Source organism: Cupressus sempervirens, chromosome 5 (assembly GCF_028749045.1).
Source record: "Cupressus sempervirens isolate cs-2001-9-10 chromosome 5, ASM2874904v1, whole genome shotgun sequence".
Taxonomy (NCBI): Eukaryota; Viridiplantae; Streptophyta; class Pinopsida; order Cupressales; family Cupressaceae; genus Cupressus; species Cupressus sempervirens.
In genome coordinates this window covers 242,819,568-242,843,337 of record NC_143122.1, presented here as the reverse complement: position 1 = coordinate 242,843,337, position 23,770 = coordinate 242,819,568, and the positions used below count along the sequence as shown (strand labels likewise).

General features: G+C 35.1%; 1 pseudogene; it reads right to left on the bottom strand.

Moving 5' to 3' along the window:
* Positions 1 to 8,142: 8,142 nt before the first annotated feature.
* On the bottom strand, positions 8,143 to 20,242 carry LOC149555431 (uncharacterized; annotated as a pseudogene).
* Positions 20,243 to 23,770: the final 3,528 nt, after the last annotated feature.

Here is a 23,770-nt window from a genome sequence, read left to right as displayed (position 1 = left end):
AGGGAATCTCTGAGGAATGTAGGTCATCTAGAATTAAAATTCAAAAGGGAAAGGATAAGTTAGCTAAGGAGGAACAAGTTCTAGAGGATGACTAGAAGTATGCCTCTAAAGATTGTGAAGAGACCAATGAAAACAAGGATGAGGATTACGACATTAAGAAAGAAGTGATGGGAGATTATGAAGAAGAAATGTCCATATAAATAGGTTCAATTTAGAAGACATTCAAGTGGTTTCTACAAACATGTTTGAATTTAAGACACATATTAAAATCTGTTATAGTACACTTTTTATTGTTGATGAGGCGAGTGATGTAGTGATTGAGTAATGTTATACTATCGATCAACAAAGTGTTGATGTTCACATCATGGATAGTCATATGTTCGGCATGGATGCAACATTGTCTTATAAAAATCTATTATTTGAGTTTGGAGTTGATCACTCACCTAAGTGGAGTTGGGCTCATCTTTCACCATCTATAAAGATTTAGTTTGATGTTACTACAGTTGGTAATGTTCCCGTGTCCATGGATTTTGATGTGGCTACACTTATTATGGATAAAGTTAGCATGAGTGCATATGGTTCACATGTAGGTACATCTCTTCAATGGAATTTTTATTAGTATTCTAGTGCAGTATATATTATATGGGTAAGGATGAAGATATTTCTTGTGGGGTTTTCTTCTAAAGACATTCTAACTCCTACATCATGAGCATAGGTTTTGAATGCTACACTACAGGTTATGTTGTTGGTCCTGATGATGCTAGTGGTATGAAGTTGGTTGCATAATGATAGGGATGTCACATACAACTTCGTTCAGGGTCTAGGTGAAGGTTGGAGTTCATTGTGTTGCTGGATTGTGTAAGGGCAATAAATCTCAGGGAGGGAGGACTGTAATGTCCCCATTTTTGTGAGCATGAGAATTTTAGGGATTAACCTATTATTTTGATACTATTGTTGGAAATGTAATATAGGCTAGGTGACTGAGAGGGGGAAGGGATGAATCAGGAACCAATAAAAATTATATTTTTATTCACTAACTAAACATTCACTGATCTAATTGCATGCACAAAAGATTGAAAGAAATAAAACATTCATAACACTTGACATAATATTTGATAACCCAAAAAACTTCCAAATAGAAAGTAAAACTGGAGTAGGGATTATACCCACAAGCTTTATTACTGCAATATAAAGTTAGCTTGTTAAAGCTTACAATTGGTCACTTCTGGTGATCTTCCCTATTAGGAGTAATAAGGAATATTAGGTCCACCTTGTGGAAGCATTTACCACATACAATAAATTATACACTTTATTAGGAGATTTGGAAAAGACTATTAAGTCTACCTTGTTAAAGGATTTCACTGATACACCTATTAGGATGAAGCAATTGATGATCTTAGATCTATAACTTGGTTTGTTGAATGAGATTCCTTTGAATCAATGATCACCTAACTATGATAGATAAGTCTTTGTGGTTTCCCTTATACTACTTGTAACCTTCTTTAATACACACTCATGCTTATTGTGCTTTGTCTCATACTCTCATTTTTTGGATATGATACAATGCATTACATATCTACCAATCCATTTATTTCTCTCTAGATTTAGCTACAATACCTAATTCAAACAATCTTCACAAATTTGACTAGCTATTGAAACCTGGGTTCTAAAGACAACTCTCTGATGTTCTAATACTGAAAAAACATTGTCAACACTCAACAAACTTTGGTGCTTAGTTGACATTGAAGCTCGGTCCATACTAATCACTTTGAGTAAGAGGAACTTGGTTAGCACTTGATCTTTCAGTGAACACTGAAGAGCTCAGTAGATACTAGATCACTCGGTTGACACTACAAGGCTCGGTTAATGATACATTCTTCATCACTTATGCTAAAAGGCTCAGTAGACTCTGCTATGCTTGGGTGACACTACACTTTTCCATTGTAGTTTGGTAGACATTGCAATGCTCAAAAAACACTAGAATCTATCTCAGATATTTGATAGACACTATGAAGCTTGGCATGAATTGTAATTTGCCTAATTGACTTGAAATCAGCTTAAACACTTGGTTTTCACTACTAATAGTATGATAAGCTTGATAGCAATTGTAGAGCTTGGTAGCAGTGTAACCAATTGATTAAGTGTTAAGTCACTTATAGAAAAATGAAATGACCATGAGGTCAACAGTCTCCCCTTTAGCATTAGTGACAAAAACACTTAACATACAAAAAATTTGAATACTCAGAATACAAGTCAAAACTCCCCCTATTAACAATTTGTGACTTTAACTTGGTTTTGACTGGTGTTTGCTGATGTAGCTCGGTAGCTTCTTACTTTTATTTTTATTTTTCAAAATTTCTTTTGTAAACACATTTACATGTTTGTACATATTTCATACATATTGTACATGGGTTTCCTTCCTTATTACAACTCCCCCAGACATATATCTATGGAGTATGATAATAAAACTCCCCCTTTTTGACACGAATGGCAAAAAATACAAAAAAATAAAAATTTACAAGCTTATACCAAAATGTGAAAGAAAATCATTGTGTACCTTCAAAATTATAGATATTGTCTTGTGCCAACTTTCTTGTAGTACCTTTAAACTAAGCAATGCAATTTGTACTTTAGCTAATAGCTCCATCATATGATCTACTATAGAAATGTTGTTCTCATGGATCAATGTTTTTGCATGTGCTATATGTTTCTATGTTGCATCCATGTCAAACTATATAAGTAATGGGGGAAACCAAATTTTTGGAGAATATTAAGAAAAAAGGGTTGCTTCATCCTTCCATATGCTTTTCCAAAGTCAAGTAGCACAATGGAAAAAATATTCCCATTAGCTTTAGCCTAGTGGATTTCTTCTCGACTAGTAATGATATTCTCTAAAATATATCTTCCTCTAATGAATCTCATTTCGATGACTGGAACAATATTTTTTAGAATATTTTTGATTAAGTTAAGTAGCAAGAGGGTGCTGGCCCATGGTACAAACAACTCGCACTATACTACTAAACACAATTAACAGTCTCAAGTGCCAAATCCAAGATCACCAAGGATCTACAATATTAACTTACCTCCATCAATGAAAAAGGTCAGAGAATAACACACCTTGGGACAAACCCCCAAACAGTCGTGAAACAAAACCAAAAACAAGAACCAAGGACTTGGATGAGCCCTTTAAAACTTCCAGCATTCATCCAAACACAAAAATCAATGGTTTGGAAGCGCCCTTTAAAAATTCCAGCCTACCTCCAAACAAATGACATCTAGGACCAAGAAGTAGTAGGTCCTTTTAACATCAACACATGAACAACAAAACAAGGCAATGAGCTGCCTACCTTTTCTTCTCTGAATTAGAGATCCGGACCCATCTTGGCCCAATTCTTAGGCCAACACCTTCAAAGATCTTCCAACTCACAGCAGTCACCTTTCCCACCTCAATAGTGAAAGGGTCCCCCACAGCAGAAGCATGGAAATGGAAGATCAAAATAACAAAGTTGGGAAGATGGAACCACCAACCCCCCCACCTATCAGCAGTAGCAACCAAGAAATTGTCCCCCTCACTAGGAGTCTCCCACAACTCACACCAGATCTCCACCTCAATAGGAGATAGCTTCACCTCCATAGAAGCCATGCAAGAAGGAGCAGAGACACAAATCCAAGCCCACCACCACTGTAACAACATTTTTCTCATAATGAGAGGACAAAGGGGAGTCCTCCCACCAACGGTCCAAATATCAAGGTTAGGAAGGTGGAACCACCAACCCTCCAACCTATCAAAAGTAGTAGCCTTGACAATATCTCTCACATTAGAAGTCACCTCCACCCCCAACAACTCACAAAATATCTCCACCTCAATATGAGATAGCTTCACCTCCATAGAAGTCATGCGAGATAGAGTAGAGACAAAAAACCAAGCCCACCACCTCTGTAACCACATTTTGTTCATAGTGAGAGGACAAAGAATAGCCCTCCTAGCCAAGAACCAACCACCCACTAGTGGTGGAACCCAAGCATGGTTAACTAGCATTAGGACACAAGAGCCTAATGCATGAAATCGGTAGTGTCCAAGAGAAGCCAGCCACATAAGCCTCCACAACCTAAGATTGCCCCAACAGTAGCAACCTATCCTGATATCTAGCAAATGGAGGGGGAGAGGAAACCTTCCACCCCAGCCATTACCAACATAACAGCAAGGAGAGACATGCAGATAGTAAATCTCCACACCAACACTTGGGAAGACAGAGGATCTAAAAGCCTTGATCCAAAAAAGTCATTCCAAGGTAAGATGAGCCAAAGAGAATGAGAGCCTTGGACCAAGCCTTGGAACCCCAAGCTCCCACCTTTGCCCATGTTACCATCACAACTAGCTACACATCTGGGGGAACACCTCTCACCCCAAAAACATAGAAGGCTAGAGCTAGCTTTCTCAAAAACCAGAAAACAACCCTCAAAAGAAAGTTGTCCCCAGCCAGGAGCAACACCCAGAAGGAACCCGTCAACATTGTCACCAGTAGGAAAGGTACTGAATACCTAACCCCAATCCCTGCATATCATTCTCAAAAAAAGGCCAAAGCCAAGAGGAGTTCCACCCCAAAGGAAAAAACTCACAGCTGAATTGCACCACACACGAGCAATCTGACCCCATGTTTTTTGACCAACAACAAGAGAGTGTTGAGACAACAAGACTGTCAGATCCAACTGGAAAAAGTCCTCCAAAAGCCCACAAAATCTTATTCCCTCAACACCAAGCTTCGCATCATCCTCATCTTCATCACTCCCTTCTCCCTCTCCAATCTCAGATGCCCTTGCAGTGCATCCACGTCTACAAGGAACCCTCCGTTTGAAAACTCTAGGCCCGCTCCCTTTCCCGCTCATCTCACTCATCAATATTCTTTAGAATGTTATTCATCCTTATGACCAAGATTTTTTCAATCATCTTATAGGAAATATTCACTAAGGTGATATAGTGTCCAATTCTTAACTTAAGACTTGTCTCCATTTTTGTCGATTAATGTAATTACTCCTATATTAATCTTTTATCTAAGAGAATCCTTCTTGAATACGTCCTCACAAAATTCAGAAGTCTTAAAAAATTGATCCATTTTTCTTTTATTTGTAGAATCCAATAGGAAGGTTGTATAACTTTATGGATTTCGTATTTTCCATTAAGTCAATATATTCTTTGATTTTTATTAGTTCAATATTTTGAGTTAACAATTTCTCTTCATCCATAGATACTTTCTTAGGGATTAGATTATATCATTGTAGATGTGTTATTTTATTCTCAAACCTATGTTTTGTGGAAAATCAAGCTTTATCGAAATTACTATTGGGTGAGTTGAAAGAGGAACTAGAGATCTTAGTAAATGTTTGTAGGACTTCAAATTTTGTGGATAGGCTTATTAAAGCATTAACAAAAAAAATTCTAAAGAAAAGGTGGATATTTCTAATTTTAAAGGTGAGTTAGATCCAAGTGTTAGAGAACTACTTTGAGGTGGAAGACATGGACGAAGATAATAAAAAAAGAGTAAAAGTTTTTGCCTCCAACTTGAAGTCACATGCAATGCTATGATCGAAAATGTGCAAATTTTGAGAAGACGGGGAAAAGAAATGCTAAAGAAATGTTTAACAAGGTAGATGACCTTGAAGCCAAATCATTATTTTATGAGTCAAAAGATGAGCTACTGAACTTACTAGGTGTTGATAGGGCTTCAAACCCTTTAGATATGCTTTTTGAAGCATTAACTAAACAAACAAACAAAAATCTATGTTAAAGATGAGCTCAATCTTGATATATTCCTAAATTAGATCCAAGAGTTTGATAAGTACTTTGAGATCAATGACATGAACAAAGATTATCCAAATAGAGAAAAAAATTGTCTCCAAGTTGAATTTGCATGCAATATTATGGTGGGAAATGTGCAAATTTTGAGAACATAGAGAAAAGTAGAACTTTGGCCTAAGATGTTAAGATATCTAAGAGGTTAATTCTTGTCCTCATATAACCAACAAAGTTTCCTTAATTTTTTTTATTAATAACAAATAGATCAATCATTGTAGACTTGCACAAAACAGCTTATGAGGTTGCAAGTTTAAAATGATATTCAAAAAGAGTGAAGGACAAGCAACACCCCTATCATAATGTATTATTCAATTTCTACATTTATATTTCAATTATTTAATTTTTACGCATAGAATGACATTATATATATAATAAATTGAAGAGGCTGGCATGATTTAGTATGATTTTTATTTAAATGTAAAAGATCAAGAGTAATTAGCTAAATGCGCTAACAAAGATTTAAATCTTTCTAGAAAATCCATTTAAATTTTTAAAAAATACAAATAGTATTAGTAATTATATGTTTTCTTATCCATAACACACCCAAGTCAAGATTAATCATTATATGTTGTAATTAATTATTATTATGATTATTAATAAGTTTACAATTCATTTAACATCAAAATTAATTATGAATAAAATTAAGATTAAGATTTTAATTATTTAAAAAATCAAAAACAAAATTAACTAAGCTTTCCAACTTGAAAAGTCCCTTGTAAATGTCTTCCTTCTTTATGTGAACCCCATCATCTTCTTTGTGGAAAAAGATAGAGGTGGTCAAGCTATCCATTACCCATGGACTAAACTTAGAAGTTCTATTGACCTTCCTCTTAGGTCCATAACTTTCGTCCTTACCTTATTTAGGTCCTGTTTTAGCACCATGCAACCATCAGAGCATTCAAAGAGATTACTTTTATAGGTTCTGGTACCCCTATCCTCGTCCTTAGGCATCATATGTACAAGTTTACCTATTCATCCCTCTATTTCCACATATTTCTTCTTTAATCTATTCTTCATCTCTTAGTCATTATCCATGTATCTCTTCCCCCTCCCTCCATCTGTTATTTATCATATCTATTCTATCTACTTTATACTAAGTACACTACTGGTAGGAACTATGGCACATTGCATCTCTTATTTAATACTATTTCAAAATGATGATAATAAAAAATTATACAATTTAAAGCAGAAATGCAAAAATCTATAATGAAAAACCAGTCAATATTATTGTCTATGTTTCTTGTTACATATAATTTCATTTTGAATTTGTTTTGAATATCTTATACATTTTATTATTTTTCCTGAAAACTGTTGGGTGATGCGACACACTCCCCTGCCCACAGGTGGTTAATTATGTGGTGTTCCATGTCCACTAACAGTCATGGCTTTTGGTGCAATGGCAAATGGGCCCTACAATTGGTATCAGAGCCTGGTTTTGGCTTGGTCATGGGTTCAAATCTCCCCGGTGCCTTCCCAACCCGCGTAAGCACCTGGTATGCGCGTCGAGGGGGAGATTGTTGGGTGATGCGACGCGCTCCCCTGCCCACAGGTGGTTAATTATGTGGTGTTCCATGTTCACTAACAGTCATGGCTTTTGGTGCAACGGCAAATGGGCCCTACAAAAACTGTATTATCTTATACATTTTATTTATTTATTTTCTGAAAACAACTTTATTTTATTTCCATAAGCGAGATATATCACAAAGATTAGTGAAAACTGGACAATATCACAGAGACTTGCCTGCAAAGAACAGAGGCCATGAGAACAAACGCAAAAAAATAGAGGTTCAATCTGCAACATCGAAGATTGTATGAATATTAGTCCTCATCTTTCTTCACTAATTGCCACATAATAGTTGCATTCAAACTAAAATAATTTCAATTTCATTCAAGGCTGGTTGTTAAGGAGCATGAGATTGATAGAATTCATCTTTCTTGTGATCATAGACTACTTTTCAAACTTTATAAAACAAAGTTAATGGCATAAATTAAGCCGAGCCCCTGATATTCAATCCCAGGGCAATCCAAGAAGAAAAAATAATAATAATCCCAACTCCAGGTCATTCTTAGAGGCCTCCAAACATCAAAAGAGTGCTTAAATTTGACTCAAATATATGTTTTCTGTACAAGAAATTTCAAATGCTACACAAGTTGGATCTGATGAGAAGATGGATAGTGAAAACAACATTGAGTTGATAACATGCATTTTTATTCTATTCTTGGTTTTGATTTGCTAGCAATTGGCTAGAGAGAGTCAACCAAACCATTCCAATCAAATGCAATATGGTTCACTGAGATTGTAACTGGGCTGATGCCCTTGCGGCAACCCTTTCCAAAGCCCTTAGTTTGTTAGCTTCCATGCGTGCTTTTTGTTCTTCAGAATTAAGTCTGGGTCTGATTCATTTCTTGATGAGCATCATTCCCCAATGGTTGAATGCCCTATTCCTCTTGAGTATGCATAGTGGGTGATGACTGACTGGCAACATCAGCGTCTGGAACAATCTTTGAAGATTATATCTCCTGAAAACAATGTTATTAAAAAACATAAATTATAGACATAAAACACTAAGCAGCATGGAAGAACATTACCCTATACACTGATGCATGTATCAGTGCACTTAAATTTTACAAAGTGCACTCCTAACTAGAGGCGATCTGTTGTTTCCAAACAAACAAAATACATTGCTTGTCAAGAAAATTTAAATTGAAAAGAAGTCACTCAATTTTGGAACCCTAGCTCTTATTCACATTGTCATATTATTGTGTTCTGTATGTAGAATTGAGTTTAACAAGCCTCTAAGCATAGCTAAGGAAAAAAATCAATCAATTACAATATATAGTTTGTCAATTTACCTCTCATATTGCCTACTTGTACAGTTCATCAAATAAGTCCTCTTCAATTATATCATCTTTAGCAACATCTTTCTTTTGCTCCCCTTCGACTTCAACTTCACCATCTACCATGTCATCTGGAAAACCAAAACTAATTTTGATTGGTAGGGTTTCTAGGAGCACTGAGACTATGATCAAAATGCCACAATAACGATTTGGATTAAATTTAGAAGAACTCTATCTTGAATCTAATAAATGAAATAAAATGGACTAACCATCTCCAGGAGTTGGCTCAATAGGAGGCTCATGCAAATTTTTGGGATTCTCTCCATTAGCTACCCTCTCTCTCAGCTCTTGGAGGCAGGTCTGAAAGGGTGCACAAAATTGGTATAATCAGCAATATTTTAAGGGCTTAAATTTACGTGAAGAAAAAGGCACGGACGAAGAAGAGAAGGGATACATACCCTAATGCGTTTGGTGCAACCAACCTTCTCAACTCTATCCACAAAGTAGGGAAACAATACAGAAGGTAATATGAGTGAGTGCCAATGCATATAGGCCTCCATCAAGTTACCTAGATTGGTTACCTACATTCAACAAATCCAGATATAAACACAAATAGTAAATAAAAAATATAGAGCAAGAAAGGATAGGTTTCTAGAGTTTCCAGGTATATGCTGGTTAAATAGCCCACATTGCAAGAATGAAGCCCGTGAGGAGGGATGGTTCAGATCCTTTCAGTTAAGCGAGATGACTGTTAATGAAAAATGGTTAAAATATTCATAGCACAATAAGAAAGCCCGCAATGAGGGTTGGTTGAAGTAATCACACTGCATTGAAATGATCAATAAGTTGAATAGGTGGAAATTTCTACAATGCGGTGAGATGGCCTAAAAGGTAAATTGACTCAAATTCTCAAGTGCCTTCCAAAATAACACTGCAATATATTTTAGATTTCTTGGTCCATCTGACATCCCCTTAAATATTTTTGGGGTCTTGGGGTCATACTCTTCCATCCATTACCAAGTCAGCTCGCTAACATGCCCCACCAAGTCCCCAAGTTAGCTTGCCAAGAGTACTATTCAAGTAGCACGAGTACACGTGCCCATACGACCTAAGTTTTCATGCATTTGCACTTTCAATAACATTGAACCACTGAAAAGATCTTTCCATGTCTACCTATGGACCGCTAACAATATTTTACATCATTCAAGTTCTGCTTGCTTCCACTACAATTTTTCCAAGAAAATCCAGCATAATACACCCAGAAATCTACTTATCATAGATATGGAGAACAATGTTACTCCAGGTCATCACTACCACTATAGGAAACAATCGTAGTTTTTAATGCTGGCAGAATCATAATTGTGTGTGCAAAAACAAAAGACAATGCTGTCTAATAGACATTGACCTTAAATTCATCAATTAAAAGAGGGATATTGACTTGCCAAATCACAATTAGGGGTATGCAACAAAAGGCAATGCTACCTAAGCACAACTAAAAAATTCATCAATTAAAACAAGGGCTTGCATTAATTAACACTTTGGAATCTCCTCGCTAGATAAACATTTTTTTTTCATTCCATCTAGACATCCCGAACAATGGATGTGATGGTAAGTATTCACTATTCTTATTAATGTATTTTATCATTTGTAACATTTACCAGACAGAATAAACTGTCCCCTACTTCCAAAGCCTCTACTTGGTGAAAGCTTGTTTGCAAACATTACACAACTAAGAGCCAGAGATAATAGTTGCTCTTTAGGAATAGCAGTGAAAATACATCTTTACAGAACAACTGACCATGAAGTCTAGAAATAACTCTAAATCAAAACTTGTGAACTGGTCCAAAACACTTGTGAAATGACCACATAGAAAATTTCAGCAGTTATTGTTATGCCTTGTCATCATGGAACCGCTAGCGAGTCTCTTTTGGGGATCTTCCATTTCTACAATTTTTGACATAGCGATCATTATCTGGGGGCCTTTGCTGCATTGCACAAACACTTGAGTATTACACTCTGTAAACCAGTCATATAAATATGTATCTAACACAATTGCACATAGAACTAAAGGAATCAAAACAAAACCTTTGCAGTAGAGCTAGATAACATTGAAAGAATGCTGATCCATATAGAGCCAACAATCATAGCTAGAGACCAGGAATCATATAAAATATATGTACCTGTAAAAAGCAAATGAGTGAGTAAACTTGGAGAAGCATCCTTAGTGAGCATTATCATAAAAGTTGCTCATTGACAATAATTTATAACCATATGATATGGCTAGCTTATGGAAACAAAGTGGCTAGATTATAAGCAACTGTTATATTTCTCTCTATATGGATTTGACATTCCTGAGAATGCTATTCATTTTTTAAACATTCTTAAATTTCAACTAGGAGTGGTTACTGCTGATATGCAATCTAAGCGAAACTGAAACAATTGTTGTGAAAGCGATGTCATGATTTCTTCAAGAAATCAAAGCAAAAAAGTACTATAATCAAATTAAAGACCACGAATTTTCCTTAAACCTCAAGCTCTTAAGGTAAGTGATGACCTTAAGCATAAAAAATGATGAGCCGTGAAGTTACTTCAAAATTACTGTATTGTAAACCAATATGAAAGGGTTAATCAGCAACAATTGGAGCCTATTTAAGCAAGACAAATAAAATACTAAGCCCATAGGTAAATCATAAAATAGTTGAGCATTTTCAAAACATGCTGAAAGATCTCTAACAGGTAAGCTTTGTAAATACTACAATGGATGCAGTGCACAATAAAAATACTTAACTAAAAATTAATTGATGAATATCAGAAATAAAACAATCACATTTATATGAAATTGATTTCCCCGTCCAAATAGAAATTTGTGATGATCCTAAAGCACACTAAAGAGTTATTTATATGGCATTTGACAAAGGTTTCAAACTTTGAAATTACAGTCACAAACATATTAGCTTCTGAATGGTAAAATAGTGGCATTGCATATCCTACAACTAGCAAAATATTTTGATATGAGGCTAACTAGGATGTTCATTTTCTGTTTGCTCTTTCAAATCAGTTTTAATAGAGTTGGAGATTATAGTATTATACAAAACAATACTTTATGGCTAATCAAGGAGAAAAGAGTTCAAGACATAATTTTAAACTAATTTGTTTCAATGTATGAGTCGTGAGAACATTTACATGATAAGAAGATGAATAAAATACATCACACAATTTTATGGCAAGTTGTGTAAGGAAACTTGGCAAAAAATAATATAACCGTTTCCACATAACCCATAATAGATCTAAAATAAACACGAAATTAAAATCCACATGCAAGAGAATAGACAACATACCCACAAAATATGACACAAGATATACCCTGGGAAACCCTCATTGAGGGAAAAACCCAGCCTCCAAAAGCATCCATCACCATGTATTATTCAGCAAAAATACCATTGCCATACAACCATGGAAGCCTTCATGGCCATAGCCACAACTGAGCAAACTATGTGAACAAGCATGAATCCACACATCTCATGCCATGCTTCCAACCTTCACAAATGCTCCCTTGGCTAACCTGTCAAGCCTTGTCCCGCTTGACTCTTGCCTTTCTTACTCTTCACTCTTTCTATCTACAACAACTACCCTTCTGGCTACTTATATAGTAGCAAGTCCCACAAAACCACTAAGTGGTATTACATAAACCATGTGCTAAAACCATGTGCTACCTAACCCACTGACCCCACATTTAATATTGGGCATTTAATTCTTTTTCCCCAATATTAAATAATTACATGAAATATTATTACAATGTTACAATACAACTCATCAAAAATATTCCATGGGAATCTTTACATGTTGCACGTCCATCTAGGCACAACATTACATAATAAAATAACAATATTATGCAATGTGTGCAACACCTATTATCTCAACAATCTCCCACTTGTTGTATACATTGCATAGGGTCAATCCATAGCCACATAAATGAACAAGGGAACAATCCCTCCCAGCACATCCACCATCATGGATCAAAATACACCAAGTGCTCCATCCTGGTACTTGCAACAAAATCAAAGTATCCAGCATCTCGAACATGAATAATCTCACCTCCTATTATGCCACTCCCACTGGACATACATAGAAGCCATCCAAAGAGAAAACTACCCAACCTGTTGCATTAGAAGATCATAAAATCTTGTACCAACTGAAATTCCAAGCACAAAAACTTGATCCAAAGGTTATCACATGTATCCGTAGTTGTCAAAATATCCATAGCTGAATAGCACCCACAGAAAAGTGCCAAACCCATCCAACTATCCATACCTCAAAGGTATAACAAGTGAATCTTATATCACCGACATATCCAATCTATAAACTGCAATCACAAGCCTCAAGAGCAATACCTACCACATATATACCAAGAAGCTCCCACTACAAAAGATAATATCAAATCTATAACCAATCCACTCACAACATCTCAAAGAAGTGAATCCATGTAGTATCAAGGACATCCACAATACATAAACTAATATCCTGCAAGAACAACTCTCATAACAAGTCTCCAATAGTCTCCCAAATTCTCCACAACCAACAGAGGAAAGATATAAATAAATAACCATGTCATCTCTCACATGACATACATGAGCACAAACCAGTGATCACAACCTCTAACCAATCTCAAATCCAATGTAGGAAAAATTGAACATCCAGGAAGATAACCAAGACCAGAGAAATCTTGCAAATCATAACCCATATCATGTCCTTCTACACACACCTCTAGATGTAAACTATGCAAGTATGATCTCCTCCATAAAACCCCAACAAGAAGCATCAACAACACCCAAACCATATCTTATAACTAATCATGGATGTAAGCCTCTCACAAGAAGATCAAACTCAATAAACCATTCCTAAACCAAGGAATAACCATTCCTAATCCAAGGAAAATGCCCAATATAAAACCATCTCCCAAACTCAACCAGCCTAACAACATATGCACATGGAGATAATCAATGTGAAACTATCTCTCAAATGAACCCTCCAAAACTAACTCATGTACCATAGCTCAAGATCCATATCCATGAAAGACAAGCATAAATATAATGCAAGCGAGAGAAACAATGGGCTATACCTCTCAAGTAGCAAACCGCCGAGTAGACCAAGAGTGGGGAATGAGAATGCTCATCAAGATACCCAAGTCTTCAACCAAGACTCATCTAAGAACAATCTCCTCTCAAGTCCATATCAGGTGACTTCCCCTCGGACTTCCTACTGAAACCATCAACCGTCCCAACAAATACTTCTCTAATCCAAGAGAAATCAGCATCACCACTGTCTCTAAGTATCCATGAGCACCTGTAACCAATCAATCCATGCCAACTCCAAATGCAACATAGCAATAGCATGAAGTATCCAACTTATGATCAATGTACTCAATACCAAGAAACTAAACCAAGATCAATGTCAAAGTTCCAACCATGGCCTCAAGAACATAAACATGACAACATGATCTTACCATCTCAACCAAAGAGATAACATGCTCCACATGAACATACTATAACATGTCACAACTCTAAATGCGTATCAAGAGTATACCATGACATAATAATGAAACCATCCTCATACCAAGGATAACATGCCAAATAAAAGCATAAACCACACCTTTGCCAAGAACCCTATGAGTCCTCAAGATGCAACCATCTCCACACACCATGAAGAAAACCATCTCCACATACCAGGAAGAACCATCTCCACACACCATGAAGATAACCAAGAACTCCATAAGTCCTCAAGATCTAACCATCTTCACACACCATGAAGATAACAAGTGCACCATGCAAATGTCAAAGACGCTTTTGCAGCAACAGGATCTAAGACAAACCTCCGACATCTACAAACACTCAATAAATATATCAATGCCAACAACTCCCACTCAACCGTGGTACCAAGTCACCTATGGCATCATAAAATCCATCTCCTTTATGAAAAACCAAACCAAACCAGGAACTAATCCTGCACTGTCACCCCATCACTGTCACAAGCTCTCGCTAAACCATGTATCGAAGCTATCCATGAAATAATGATGAAAAACCATCCTCTAACCATGAGAATTAACCAAGGCATCAAACTATCAAAGAACTCAAAGTGCACATCATGAGCTCCTTAAAAGAAACCAAATAACCATGATCCTCAACCAAGAAGATATACCACCATAACTAAATCAGAAATTCAAGCTAATGAACATCAAGGATGTACCTGTATATCCAATCATGTCATGCCAACATCCATGACACCATGATCACATCCATGAATCGAGCATCTGGCTCTCAAAGTGTCCAACCTGTCAGCATAAAATAGTCAACCATAATCCTCCACCATGACTGTACCTGGTAACAACATCTCATCCCTTCTACATGAAGATAAAATCATAAAATCATGTGACTTAGGGCATAGACAACCCAAATCCAAGCCACCAATCTGAATATACATCAATAATGAAATATCAATGGGCAAAGACAACCCATAACCAAGTTATAAATGCAACCTGTAAGTATAGACCGCTTACAAAATTGCACAACTTGTAGATCCAACAAGTCATCATACATATCCAAACCAAACATTGATAACCATATCATCATGGGACCAATCTGAATAATGAACTGAGTATACAATGACATCAAATCTTAAATCTCCAATGCCATAAACTCACAATGTTACCATAGTCAAAATATACTTATAAACTGTTCAGATAAATATATCAACAAATAAATTATGTCAAACCTACACCAAATCTGAACCAATGTGTAGAGCTCTCCAAGATCTTTTTGTTGACTACTCGAAGTCCAAAATTTGACTCCGTATGCCCAAGTTATGCCCTAATTCGTGCTCAAAATAAATAACATCTGACTTTAGGGCTCTTAAAACCTAACAAAATCTCAAAATTATAGAAGCAAACCTACACCATGTTGTAGTGCTCTGAATTAGCTTTCCAACGCCTATAAGAACTCTGAAATCCGATATTCTGAGAGAAAGTTATGTCCGTTTTACTAAGACAGTTTTTTTACCATTTTCACTGCGATTTTTCATTTTCTTTTTCAATGACGAAAATTTTGACGAGATTAAATTTGACAGCCATCATGGGCTGAAACTAAAAAACTCTTTTATTTCCTTCTAACATGGCCAAACTAGGGCATATTATATATCAAAATTTATGAAAATGTCGACCCGAATCCAATGGTGAGGTCTGTTTTTACCAAGGAGGTCATTTCTACATGCTACCCCCCAAAACCCTCATTTTAAATGAAACATCTGAAAAAATATTTTGTCCAACAATTTCACATGCCCAAATCTTTTACCATGCCATCATAACAGCAAACCCAAAACCCTCAGATCTGCAATAAATCATTCATATATCTTGCCCTTTTCTTTTATCCTCTCATGCATTCCCATGGATTCAATCTAGGGTTACAATAATAAAATCATAGCTCTGATACCACTTGTAAGGAAACTTGGCAACAAATAATATAACTGTTTCCACATAACCCATAATAGATCTAAAATAAACACAAAATTAAAATCCACATGTAAGAGAATAGACAACATACGCACAAAATTTGACACAAGATATACCCTGAGAAACCCTCATTGAGGGAAAAACCAAGCCTCCAAAAGCATCCATCACCATGTATTATTCAACAAAATACCATTGCCATACAACCATGGAAGCCTTCATGGCCATAGCCACAACTGAGCAAACTATGTGAACAAGCATGAATCCATACATCCCATGCCATGCTTCCAACCTTCACAAATGCTCCTTTGGCTAACCTGTCAAGCCTTGTACCGCTCAACTCTTGCCTTTCTTACTCTTCACTCTTTCTATCTACAATAACTACCCTTGTGGTTGCTTATATAGTAGTAAGTCCCACAAAACCACTAAGTGGTATTACATAAACCATGTGCTAAAACCATGTGCTACCTAACCCACTGACCCCACATTTAATATTGGGCATTTAATTTTTTTTTTCCAATATTAAATAATTACATGAAATATTATCACAATGTTACAATACAACTCATCAAGAATATTCCATGGGAATCTTTACATGTTGCATGTCCATCTAGGCACAACATTACATAATAAAATAAAATAATAAAATAACAATATTATGCAATGTGTGCAACACCCATTATCTCAACAAGTTGCTTCAGTTATCAATATGGAGAATATCTACAAAAGATGTGCCAACTTATCTGAGACAAAAACAAAAATAAATCTAATGGAATGAAGATTGTATAGAATAATAGTGTAAAATAAAAATCATAACAGAATAAAAAATGCAACACAACACATAATTTTATACCAAGCTGCGTCCAATAGGGGTACCAATTTCATCCAAACATGTGCAGAGAAACCTGGTTACTACATTCAGTGGCAATAAAATGCATACCTAGACATATATGCCCATTGCTGTAAATGTTGGGATGCAAAGGAGCTGGTTGGAGGAAAATAACCTGCACAATTAAAAACCATACATGTTTTGTTACCTACTGGTTTTAGAAAACTTAAAACACCCATTAGAAACAACCTCACATATCCTATTTTTCTAAATATTGAACTATCAATTCGATTCTTTCCAGCAGCCCATAACTCTAGAACACATTTGGAAACAATGTAGCATTACAATATTGGGGTCCAATCAGACATGAGTCATGATCTTGAAGGACAAATCTTAAAAACAATGTCCAGGCTTACCCCACAAGATGTGAAATGGGGTCGATAGCCTGACCCAGATTTAGCACAACAAAAAAAACAAAAAAAATCCCATTATCAGTTTCTTAGGCACAGATTAAAATCTTTTTGGAGGTTAATTGGCTATTAGTTTTTATTTTTTACTTCATTCCATATGAAGAAATATGGCCTCATAAAACTTTTAAATAAAATGCTCTCACATGCATCAAACATCTCTAATCAGAACCAGTGAGAAATATGTACACAATACCCAACATAGCTGATTCTAGATTCAATTGTGTGAGAATCTTAAGTATCGATGATTTGGATCACACTCTATGATCTATCTCCAACATGCTAGCAAGCTCACTAAAATGAAAAACTCATACTATAAAATCTAAAAACAGTAGCTACATTTATAGTATGAGAATTATACATTGGATTTTCATAAAGAGAATGTGTTTTTAACATCCAAAATCACATTATAGCATTTAAAGTCTTAAAAAAGTTTGAAATAAATAGCTAAGAAAATTCACAACACTCTTGTATGTTTTCTCAATAAAATCTTGTGTTCTTATAATAGTATCTTGGACAATTTCAAACATGTGTGTAACCATATCAAAATCATGTTCAATGATCTACATTTGTTCCTCATCTCATTCACTAAATTCCCTATCAAGATCATCAAACCAATTTTGATGCTTGCAATTTTGCAGCAATGGTGGAAACATAGGCATTCTCCTGGAAATACTCGATCTTCTCCTTACATTCATGCACTCAATCAAGTCTCTTTGTCAATGAATAGTGTGACCAAACCCATCTTGTACAACATGAAATGGATTTGCACTTGGTTGGTCTAATCCAACTTGGGATGAGATATGTCTACTCTCAAGCTTATTTGACAAGTCCTTTAAATTCTTATTAATGAAAGTAAGTGTTGCCAAATCAGACACGTGAGTTAAAATTTCTTGTAACTTGTCCAACTCTTGTGTTATTTGTAGCCTCATTTCTTTTAGTGCAGTTTCACCTCTATTTCCAGCAGTCTACAAAAATAATGCAAACATATTTTAGAAATTATATAATCAAATAATCAAAATTGGAACATCAAAGATATGGTTATAAATTCACCTATACGGGCATGGAAGAATCCTCCAAGAGTTGGCAATTTTCATTATTTACAAACTCTTCAAATGCATCAGTTACCTACATTCATATTGCAACACATTTAAAAAATTTAAAACACGTAGTATCAATATAATAAAATACTCAATGTTTTTTAAGTACCAAATAATTAGAGAGATTGTTGGAGCATCCTTCTTCTATGGAACCAATTGTATTGGAAATATTATCAACGTCTACATCCAAGTTGTTAGATAGATTTTTCCTTTGTCTCTCTCTCATCAAGTTAACCTTCATCACATTCTTACACATGTATCCTTGTATCAAAAATTTGCAAGAGCACATAGATAGACTAGGTGAGGAGCTATACACTTCATATCAAAAATTGGGATTGCTTTCACTTGTCACCCATGCTATGTGATCATTAGTGTCATTGAATATAATATGCTCATTCAGAATTTTCATAGCCCGAACCCAAGATGTATTTTCAATTTTTTCAATATCAAAGTTCCTATAGAAACCATGTTTTTTACTAACTTGCACCCACCAATAATAGACATAAACATGTGTTGATAGTTGATGTACCAACCAATCAACACGGCGATTTGTAGCATGCTTGATTATTTTCAAGAATCGTCTCTTTAAGTGTGAATGGTAAGACTCTATGACACCATTTGTCTCTTGTCCTACATGTTTAAGTGTATGGAAACATCTAGCCCACATACTCAATCTATTAGACCATCATCCCTTAAAATATTCAATGAATGAGGGCTGTGCATCTTTAAAGTCCTCAATAAAATTGTGAATCTCATTCTTTGTTGAATCCTTTCTTTTTGAATGATGCATGATAAATCCAAGTCTATCAAACATCTCTTGTCTAATTGCATTATCTTTGACCTTTGAAATCAAGTTCTTTAGCCATGCACATCTAACATGCCAAGTGCACAGATATACATCACACTGTATCATAAATACTTTCACTCAGTGTCAAATTTTATATTACAGAAGGCATTGAAATATTTTTAAAAATTAAAAAGGGATAAATGATTAAAAGAATATACCTAATAGCTTTGATCTCAGCAGCTGCATCATCCACCAGAATGCATTTAGTTTCCAATTAATATTCTTCAAGTGAACTCGTTGAAGAAGAATGTGCATCCAATATGTGATATCATGTGCACAAGATCTGGACATAATAATCCATGCCATAGGTACCCCAATATGCTTTGAGTTGAATGCAAGCATTGTATACAATTGAAAATATCATAAGACATCAGCATAATGTATCAATACTATACTTTAAGAGTAAATATTTCAAAGTTAAATCTACGAAGCAATACACTATATACCTTCATCGCATTCATACCAAATGTAGAATCCATGGCCAATATATTGTTATGGCCATATTGAAGCATCCAATCAAGTTGCTCTGGCAATTGAATCCCTAGCACAAATGGGACCTCTCCATCTCCATCAATAGTGGCACTATACTCTTGATATGCAAACCATTTTTCAGGGTTTGCCAAAACCCATTGTTGCACTAAAAGAGCATCACTACTATCATACATGTATTTTAATGACTTAATTTTGCGATCAATATTTGCAATATCATCCATCATAAGAAAATCATCCCTAGAAGATTGACCCTCAAATATTGTCATCTTTTCATGCACCATTTGCTTATGTTTTTTATGCACTGCATCTGCAGGCATCCCAAGTAATAGCAATGACTCGACCCATTGATGTAATTGCTTACTAATAAATGGTGCAAAGAAGGACCTTGATCCAAAAAATGCATTATTCATTTGACCATGACAAGGTATGCCACTGTTGTTCACATGTTGAACTTGATGGTACCATATCAATACATGGTTTGGCCTATGAACCATGATTCGGGTGCTAAAATGACAGGTACAACCACATCATGTATGTTTGCGACCAGGTCTACTATCTTTCCCTGATTTGGGAATAGAGGAAGGATCAAATGATGTTGCATCTTTTTCTTTATAGTCCTTTGGTCCAAATGTACACCAATACCTATGGAAATCATAAAGAATCTTCATATTAATAATATGCATAATTAACAAATGATTATAGACACTCTTTACTTTACAACTAAAGTATAAATAATCTTAGCTAGAATATTACTCTTACATGTTGTATTCTAGATAACTATTAATCCTATTTTTTGTATCGAAACTTTGAGAGGGCTTCCTTGAATGAATTTTGTGAAAGCATGTTGGATATGAGTCCCTTGAACATTCTCCCTCGATAAAATCTTTCAATCTATCAGCTTCAATCCAAGCTGAAAATAGTTTTGAATCTTTAAGTGCATATTTTTTCCATGAAAGATCCACATAAGAATTTTTTTCGCTACATGGGCATTGAACTGCTTCGTCCATGATGTGAGACCAATCAACATCCATCTAATATACAACAAAAAAATATTAGAATCTAATTAGAAAATAACTAGACATTGTATAATACACTTGGTAGAAAATCAATATACTTTTGATAATATAACTAAGCATGCAATACATATATAATACTTGGTGCAATGGTAAACATACCAACACTATCAACCACCATGGAGGTAGTGGACAAAAAAAAGAAAGTATTGCACAACGTATCAATTCTAACAAATATTGCAGATCCCAGTATATTTTCTTTAGGCCAGTCTCTCTTTTTGTTAGGTGTTCCTATTCTTGGTTCATGTGGTGTCTTCCTTTTCTTACCCCCCTTTCATAGGATTCCTGGTTTGCAATCTATCTCATTTCTCCTCATTTTCTTTTGGATGCATCCTCATGGTGGATCACATAGTGTGATCCAAAAGGTTGATGAGAAAAATTGTTCACACAATAAATCCAGAAAATAAACTAATAATTTATATCCAGGTTATGTATATAAGTTGAAAGTTGAATACACTATTGCATAGCAGGGGAACCCAATAATCTATGCAAATTGTTGAGCTAGTTGTTCTTAATTGGATGTTTCAATATTACTTGCTCTTTCCTGAGACAGTTAAATAAATTGAGATACTCTATTCTTCATAATCATATGGATTACTGTTAACATTCTATTGATGCAGTGATGTGTATTACATGAACTCTAACTGGAACACGAGAGAATGGCTTTATTTATTTGGGAATTGCAGGCCAGGGCTTCATATCTAGGTGGTGAAAATAAAGGAAGAAGAACATCATATTGCAGAGGAAGTGAGGAATCCTAGCAAAGGGGTGAGGGCCTTCTCACCATGTTTGAGAATGATGAATGATACCATGTTTATCATGAGTGGTAATGCTAAGCCAAGCTGTCGGTCATCACTTGGTATAAATAGGGCAATATCAGCTGAATATCATGGTGAAATTTAAAAATCATAAACAAAACATTTTCTATATGGTCAGTCTAATTTTGGCAAGAAATATAGTTTTTAAAGATCTTTCAAGCTTTAATGAAAGGTGTTTAAGAGTTTGCATTCAATGAAACCATTCAGATGTAAGAATTCAAGTCCAGTTTTAATGGTTTCATGGAGTCTTGGACTTTGTAATATCATGTATAGAGACACCATTTTGGTAAGCTCTATTAGATTGGTTTTCTACATTCAAATTACATGGTTGTCAATTGCTACAAATTGTAACATGATGTAACTATCACACTCTTAGATGTTATCTCAGAAGGCTAAACTTGTAATTAACTTTCTTTCAATGTAAGGAGTAACCATTTATTAAAACGGTATTACAAAGTCATGTGATAACTACATCATGATTTTTTGCAGATCTGGTGGACACATAAATCCACCAATTAATTCCCAATGATTATCTTAACCTGATGTATATATATCTTAACATAAGGAAAATTGAATTGAGCTTGAAAATGACTTCCCCTATTCTTTACTCTATTTCATGAACATTGTTTTGTGCATGCTCTTCTTTTTGAATTTCAGGCGTCAATAAGGTAATTTTTAAGATCAACAAGAATGAAGATCAGAAAACCTAATATCAATAAGGACATCTATTAAAGCATTCAGGATAGAGAATTTTTTCCAGATGTTGCCATTGGAAGTCTACATGAACATGCATGCTAAATTCGAACAGGTAGACAAAGCATGTAAAAGTTTAGATAGAATATGTAATAATCACTGAAAATGCACAAATACACTATTTTAGTCATAAATTGATATATGCTTCTGTGGTGTTCAACATTAACGGAGATGGTTGATCTTTACAATCATTATCTTTAGAATGTCTAAATCAGTGGTTTAGGGGGAGGTTGAAACATCCATGAAAGCATAATGCAAATTTGAAGATAAAATAGCAAAATGGTTGATACACAAAAAACGTGGAATCATACATATTGGACCTGAATTGTTTGACAAAAAGTTTCCAAATAGATGTCATCTCAAGGAATTAAATGAAATGATTGTAGACTGTACCCAAAATTTGTGTGGAGCTCTTGAGATCTTTGAAATAATGAATCTTAGTTTGCAAGCTAAGATCATGTATCAATTATAAGCAAAGTATTTCCTTTTTGCTGCAAACTTTGTTCTTATAAACATCTATGTAAAATAGAGAAACCAGTTTGTCACCGATTTAGGTTGTGAAGTACCTCTTAACTGCCGGTGAAAGAAAGATTATATTGAAGGTACTCTCACAATGAACATGAAAAATGTTGGAAATGTCTCAAGAAGAATGCCTTGATGAAACACAATATCATGAAATGCAATGATTGCAGGAAATCTAAACAAAGTTGACAAAATTGGTATAGCAAAGGAAGGCATCTGTGTAGTTACAAAATCAAGACATTAATTTAATGTTGTGAAGAGAATTATTTTTTGGCAACCATAATGGAAAGTAAACAATTGCATTCGGTGTGTTAAACGAGCATGTGAGGAAGCTATAGTTGAGAATGATTTCTTTATTATTATGACTACAAATGGTGTTGTTGAAAAAGCACTTGAAGAGAAAGATAGAATGTATGAATGTTTTGATTACTTGATGTCATCAAAGGGTTTCATTCTTCCACGCATTCAATCCCAAGACCAAAACTGAGCCACATTATGTCCAGGTTATATCTAGAAAATGACTTCCCCTATTCTTTATTCTGTTTCATGAACATTGTTATGTGCCTACTCTGCTTTTTGAATTTTAGGCATCAACAAGGTAATTTTTAAGATCAGCAAGAATGAATATTGGATTGGATTGTCCATTAGAAGGTATTTTTTGAAAATTGTCTTGATTTAT